The sequence below is a fragment of the Mya arenaria genome, chromosome 9 (genome assembly GCF_026914265.1).
Source record: "Mya arenaria isolate MELC-2E11 chromosome 9, ASM2691426v1".
Lineage (NCBI taxonomy): Eukaryota > Metazoa > Mollusca > Bivalvia > Myida > Myidae > Mya > Mya arenaria.
Genome location: NC_069130.1, coordinates 73,366,907 through 73,373,724, shown reverse-complemented (window position 1 = coordinate 73,373,724; position 6,818 = coordinate 73,366,907). Strand labels below are relative to the sequence as shown.

Genomic DNA, 6,818 nt, shown 5'->3' with positions numbered 1-6,818 from the left:
CTGAAGGTTGTTGTCAAATTGTGAAATTTGCTTCTGATGGGGGGGTGTCGATATTTTAATCCCATATGATGTAAGGGTGAAAATCCCTTCAGACCGATCGACCAGATTATTTGTGTTACTTCCCTTGAAATGTTTATACTTTGCAGAATTCTTCTGTTTTTTCCACTGATCACAACTTTGCAACATACCATAATCCTTTGCGGCATAGTAACTTCCAGTTTGCTTCAGGGTTATAACGAAGTATAATAACAGCGCTAAAATCGGATTAATTACCACCCCAGGTTTGCTATAAATGATATTTTTTCATTAGATATGGCATTTTAATGGATTTATAATACATCGTACTAAAAATATAATATGCATGACATAAGATATAAATCGTTTGCACACTACCTAGACAGGAGGTTGTGTTGGTAAACTGTTCAGAAAAATATATGCTGTTCCTACTCATATTTGATTGTTGTTTTTGAATTTTTTTTAATCAAACAGACAAAACATTTGTTTTGAGAACATTATAACTCTGTCTAACTGATTGTCGCAATTTAATGGGGAATTTGTTCTATATCTATATATAAACATATCATCAGTATAAATCATGATGTTTACATTTAATAAGTCAAACACATTTGATGAACTTGTGACTTTACTGACTTTAGTAAGGATTGTAATTGTTTATAAAAAAAATCCTATATAATCATGAATACTAGTGTCAATTATTTCCCGCAGAAACGTGACAATTAACCTTTTAACTGCTGTATGCATAGTACTATAATACTACATAATAGTCATGCTACATTATCTATATAAAAGTTTATGTATCATGCTGTAACCTGTGTAGTGTTTTTTTTTAAATGATTTGTCAGTAAAAATTTAATAATATCAGTCTTCGTCGTAACTGGGTTGCCCGAAGCCCGGGACAAGTTAATACTGTTTCAGACAAGTCAAAATTTCCAGGTGGTTGCCCAAATGGGCAAGGTTTTTTTCCCGAAATTTAGATCCCTCTGTTTTCATAGTTTCTTCAGCAAAAATTCACAAATCCTGACTGAAACTTATTATCATATTGAAATATTATCTTCCGTATATTTACTCATGAATTGGTTATTTTGGGCAAGTAAAACTGTTTTTGGGCAAGTTGTTTTCTTCAATTACTTGCCAGAAAGGACAAGTGCTGAAATTTTTTTAAGGCAAAGACTGTAATATGATGGCCATCAGACTAGTTCCATACATGGTACACCCATGCCGGAATAAAATCAGACCAATCACACTAATTGCTTAATTAAAATTAAATAAAATATATATATATTTTTTTGCTTATAATGCTCCCTTCCTTTTTCTACAGATATGATTCAAGTATGCTGATGGTATGTTTTGAGAACATTACTTCCATCAAGATCATCACTAGAATTGGTTTGGCTGCTAGTACACCCAGGACAGTAAGTGGACAGTGATGGACAACTAGTGCTGGTCGACAGACCACCGTTTGCTGGACAGCTTTCGTTTATTGGACCGCAATTTTGGTTGGACCATGAGTGTTGGTTAAACACCTATTAATACTTGGACTGTAAGTGTTGGTTTGACAACTCGCGGGCTTAGCGCAAAACTGTTGTAACTGACATTTTGAAAATTGTTCAGGAGAGCATAAAAACTGATTTATTTTCCTAGTTCCTATCATTTTCACTTTGTTTTTTAATTGATAGATTAACTGAGACTTACCTTCGTAGAGGGGAAGTTGAAGGTTGATAGGAATTTCATCACTGCAAACCCCTTATAGTTCTATAAGTAAGCTACACTATTTGTGTTGTCCATAAATAGTTTCACATGTTTGCCAATTAAATTGCCACAGAATGCCATAACTGTCAATTGACATGCTTTCAGTTCTAAAATGTTTTTATGTTAACCTGTCGAGTTGTTCCTCACAGACCAAACTCCCCAAGTTTTCCATCCATTTGTCTTATCAAATCCACCCCACCCTGTTTTTGATGCATCACTGTAAATTATCATTTCTGGTGTGCCATGAGAAATATTTTTGTATGAAGATTGGACATTGTCAATCCACCATTCCAGGGTGATGTGTATTGAAACTGGAACGTTCATAAAACTATTGAAATTTCCCTGATGTTTTTTCGGTTCTGAATCTTTTACTTTTTCTAATGGTTTTATGAAAAGGGGTGCATATTCTACACCTGGAATAGCCGCCACCAGTTTCCCTATGAGTTTTGCAAATTCTGTTATAGCTGTTTTACTTGTTACACGCATATTTTGGCACATAAGTTGGATTTCAGTTTTTAGACCGTCGGCTGCAAGCTGACAGTCTTTAGAGAGCGATATTTCAGAAACGCGACTTGTCGCCTGACATGACATATTGAACATCATAACTAGTCTAATATATTAATACACATCACCTACGTAGCAACAGAACTACTTACGTGAATGTGGGGCGTACTTGCTTTTGTGTATTTATCGCGTTATTGGATTTTTCATGATAAAACATTGCGTGTTACTCTTAGTATAGTTTTACTTGCAATTTGGTGAGTTTTATTGAACAAAATAATGTAAATATAGCATTTACATACGAAGTCTTTTGTACATACAATCAATTGTAAAATGTATTAAGCTACGCCACACGTTTGCACCCCGTGTGACGTCACACATATCCCGGCATTCAAGACTTGATCCGGCAAAGAACAAATTTTATGAATGAAAGCGGGTACCAAATGAAAGCTATTAAGAAATAAATCATACGCGGTTATGTAATATTTTCTTAAATAGCTCTTATGTTTCAAATGATTTTTTTTTCAGCAGCAATCAAACTATTGTGTTTGTTTGAGTAAGTTATTCGGAGTATAACTATCACAATGTGCTAGACGTTTATGCCTATTGTTATTCCGTAGTATAGGGTGTAGTTTTTAAAGTCATACAATATGGCAGCAATTATGGCTATTATGCGGAAATGAAATTGAATGCTAATTCGAACCCGTTCCTCTACAATGTTACCGACCCGTATTTAGTGTTATTGCTTCATTATTAGTCGAAGCAAAAATGGCATCAATGTATGCGTCTTAAGATGTTAAATTTAGATGGAGACAATCCAGAAATTAGCGCTGCCAGTAAGTGATCGATTTCGGACACGGAAATGAAGGTACATGATCTACATCTCTTAGTCCAAATATTTGTACGTTGACGGACTTTTTTACGATTTAAAAAAAAAATGATATAGCAAATCCTTCACTTCAATGTTTCATGTTACTTTCAAGTCAGAGTTGATTATTCACTAAAATTATTTTGCATTTTTTATTGTTGTTTTACCTGAAACATCTCAACCATCAAAAGAAAAACATTTGTGCTTCAATAGTCTAAAAAAAATAGACATGTTGACTTGGAAACACTTGCGAAGTTTAATCTTGTTTTGTTGTGTATTTTTCTAAAAAAATGCCATTAAATGTTTATACGTTTAAAGCTGCTGCTCACAGATTGAACATTTTCACAATTTTTTGTCTTGGGACGATCCAACTTTTGCGTAAAATGCATGGAAACCAGTTAAATAATACTGCTGATAAAAAATTAGATCACAGATTTTGATATTTAAGTTCCAAACTTAATGTTTTATGCATTTTTCTTCACCGTAAGTAACGGTTAAAGCCATAAAACATTTATTTTCGAACGGAAATATGAAATTCTACGTTCCGATCTTTTGTCAGAAATCTATTATCATTGGTTTGCAGAAATTAATGCAATAATTTGCTCTTTCGTAGACAAAATAAAAAAGTTGTAAAAAACGGTATATCTGTGAGAGTGCAGCTTTAAAGATCAAAATGTAGCACACGGGAAATGACGTCGGAGGGCGCACATGCATTTCTTGGTTTAGCAGTTATGTTGACTCCTACATTCAAGATACTTATAAACAGAAATCACGCTTTACAATTGAATTTCATGTTTTGAAAAACATCGGAAAAAATAAATAACTATGCAGCTCAGTGTTTATTTATTTCAGCATACTTATTAATTATAATTGTATGACCATGTATTTGCGATTTTCAAGTGTTCGATATTTGTGCTCTCAAAAGCATAAATTTAAGGGTGATTTACTGTCTATAAAATGAACGATTTTCGACATAAAATTGATGAGAACGTGAATCCGTTGTTTGACAGATGGTGTCACATTCACCAAAGATGTTTTATACGCAATTTTAGCTTACTACAACAAAAACTCTCCAAGCTAATTGTGAAAAACCTCAAAGTGTTCAGATTTGTGACCTTAACTGGGTATGTTTGAAATAAATATTAAAGGGTTATATATAATAATACAGTGGTTGAAATTAACACAAGTCTGCAAGCCCTCCATTGGTAAAATGTCTTCCGGGCTTGCTTAAAGCCCTTTGAATTGTTTATAGCAGGGGTTGTTAAAAATCTTTATTCCAAGCAATAATATAAGAATTCGGGCTTGTTCATCCTCAAGTCTAATTTTGATGACTGGTAATATGTATTTTAGTTTTTACCATGCAAGTGCAAAGATTTTGTCACAAAACAAGCATTTAATGCATTTAAACACTACTATTTTACCTAGCATAACAACTCTACCACTCATATAAACTAGAGATAGACCAGTCACCTTGTATACATAACCGTAACAACTCGGCCAAGGCCAAAAGGCTCCGATTGTTGTAAATCTATGTACCACAGCCTTGCAGGTGCTCTCCATGTATAACAGTTTATTTCATTATTTTTTGACAGTATGATTATGAAATAAGGAAAAACACTCATCAAACTCATAATAACTCGTAATAATAATAATGCTGATCGAAATAACTACCCACTTTTTGTACAAAAAAAATTGTACGTGAAGGATATGCCATTTCAAAATTTGTAAAAAGATCAGTCAAGTTACTATTATTTGGACTAGTGCTTCAAGACTTTGATTAATTGTCTTTATAATGCATATTGCACCAGTCAATTGTAGAGCTAAATAGGGAATTGCCTAAAATCAGTTACATCGGTTAGCTCAGTTTGATAGATCTCCATGCAAGTGTTCACATGGTCGTGGGTTCAAGCACCATAACATGGTCGTGGGTTCAAGCACCATACCAATAGCACCTTTTCTCTTACAGGTTTACTTTAGAACACATCATCCATTTTCATCTTTTTATTAAATATTCAGGCCATATTCTTTTGTAAACTTTCAGATTGAGAAATGCCTAGCTACATGGCTAGCATTGTTAACATCATCTGATACAATCAACTGGAACAAAGGTTAAATGGCTGCCTGACATGAATTAACAAGAGGCACATCAGTGCCTGTGCTCCACTGGCCAAAAGGTTCAAGCAAAGACCACCTAACGAACATTTTCGTCCAGTTTCATAGAAATACAATCATCAATTTTTGAGGAGAAGTTATTTAAAAAATTTTTTTACTTTAATAGCTCTGGCTGCCATGTTGTGCAGTGGACCGAAATGATTTGGGCAATTTGAGTAAAGGAGCACCAAACAAACATTTCTGTCAAGTTTTATCGAAAAAAGGTCATCGGTTTCGACGACAAGTCGTATAAAGTTTTTTTTTATTTTTTAGCTCTGGCAGCCATGGTGTGCAGTGGACTGGAACCATTTAATAAATTTTGGTTAATGACCACCCAAGGAACATTTCTGTCAAGTTTCATCAAAATCTGATCATCGGTTTCTGAGGAGAAGTGGTGTAAAGGTTTTTCCTATTTTTAGCTCTGGCTGCCATGTTGTGCAGCGGAACGGAACCATTTGGGCCATTTTGTCAAAGATTTTGTTGAGATGACCCTTGTTATTAAGTCTCATAAAGATTATGTCAAAATTGTGACGCAGGCAATTTGTGGACTGACGATTGACTAACTTGTAATCTTGTCTTGTCATATGACAGGCGAGCTAAAAATTACAAACCATTGTTTTCCAAATGGAAATGGAGACGTTTATTATTGTTTTTTGCGACTTTTAATGGCGACACGTCTTTTAAATAACCCGTTACCGAGTCATTTTCACGTTTTCTTTTCGCAGCCATGCTTGTTTTTCCGCGGGAAATTATCTGGAAATCGACGAGACGTTCCGAATAATCGCTGTCACTAAAAACCGACAAGAACCAACAACAACAGAAAAGAACCCTCAACCTGAAGTAATATAAGCATTTACTGTCTTTTTAGTTTTTAACTTAAGTGATATCGATTTTAATCACTAGTTACTGATTATCAAAATATATTTATACAAGCAGCATTCAACACGCATCCACTTAGTCCTGCATAAGACCATCTTTTTTTCACTTCTGATGTGATGTCGGGTCTTTTGCCACTCGCGACACGTTGTCGCTGTTTAAGATATAAGTTTTTCCTTTAAACTATAAATATCGACCCAAAATAATGCTTAAAAGTTAAACAATTAATAAACATTTAATCTGAATAGATTATGAAGCAAATATCTAACCTGAACAAGAACTGACGTGATAGAATCGACTTGGTGTTTCACTTACACTTTTCGGCCATTTAAGTTACTAAAAATAGCTGTTTCATAAACTTTCAGAATGTCACTTAAACGAAAATTAATGTTCAGTCTATATATACTTTCCTATGTATAAATGTAAGGTTTTTAAATTGATTTTTTTGTGAGAACTTTATGCTTATATGTTTACTCATATATTATTATTGTTTAAAAATTATTTAAAGATGCTATACGTGAAAAATTAAGACATTATTTTTTTTTTCTATTAAAGGGAGGTAATTCAGTAGTAAAATGTAATCAAAGCTATTAAAGCATGGCATTTCTTTTCTAACCATGTTGATATTATTACAGTCTATTCAAGCAAGATG

At 33.7% G+C, this 6,818-nt stretch overlaps 1 long non-coding RNA gene across 1 annotated transcript; it reads left to right on the top strand.

Moving 5' to 3' along the window:
• The first annotated feature begins 207 nt into the window (after nt 1–207).
• LOC128203481 (uncharacterized) lies at nt 208–6,130 on the top strand. The gene is made up of 3 exons (XR_008255955.1): nt 208–281; nt 1,340–1,561; nt 6,016–6,130. It is a non-coding gene; the product is annotated as an uncharacterized LOC128203481 (long non-coding RNA).
• The last annotated feature ends 688 nt before the right edge of the window (nt 6,131–6,818 follow it).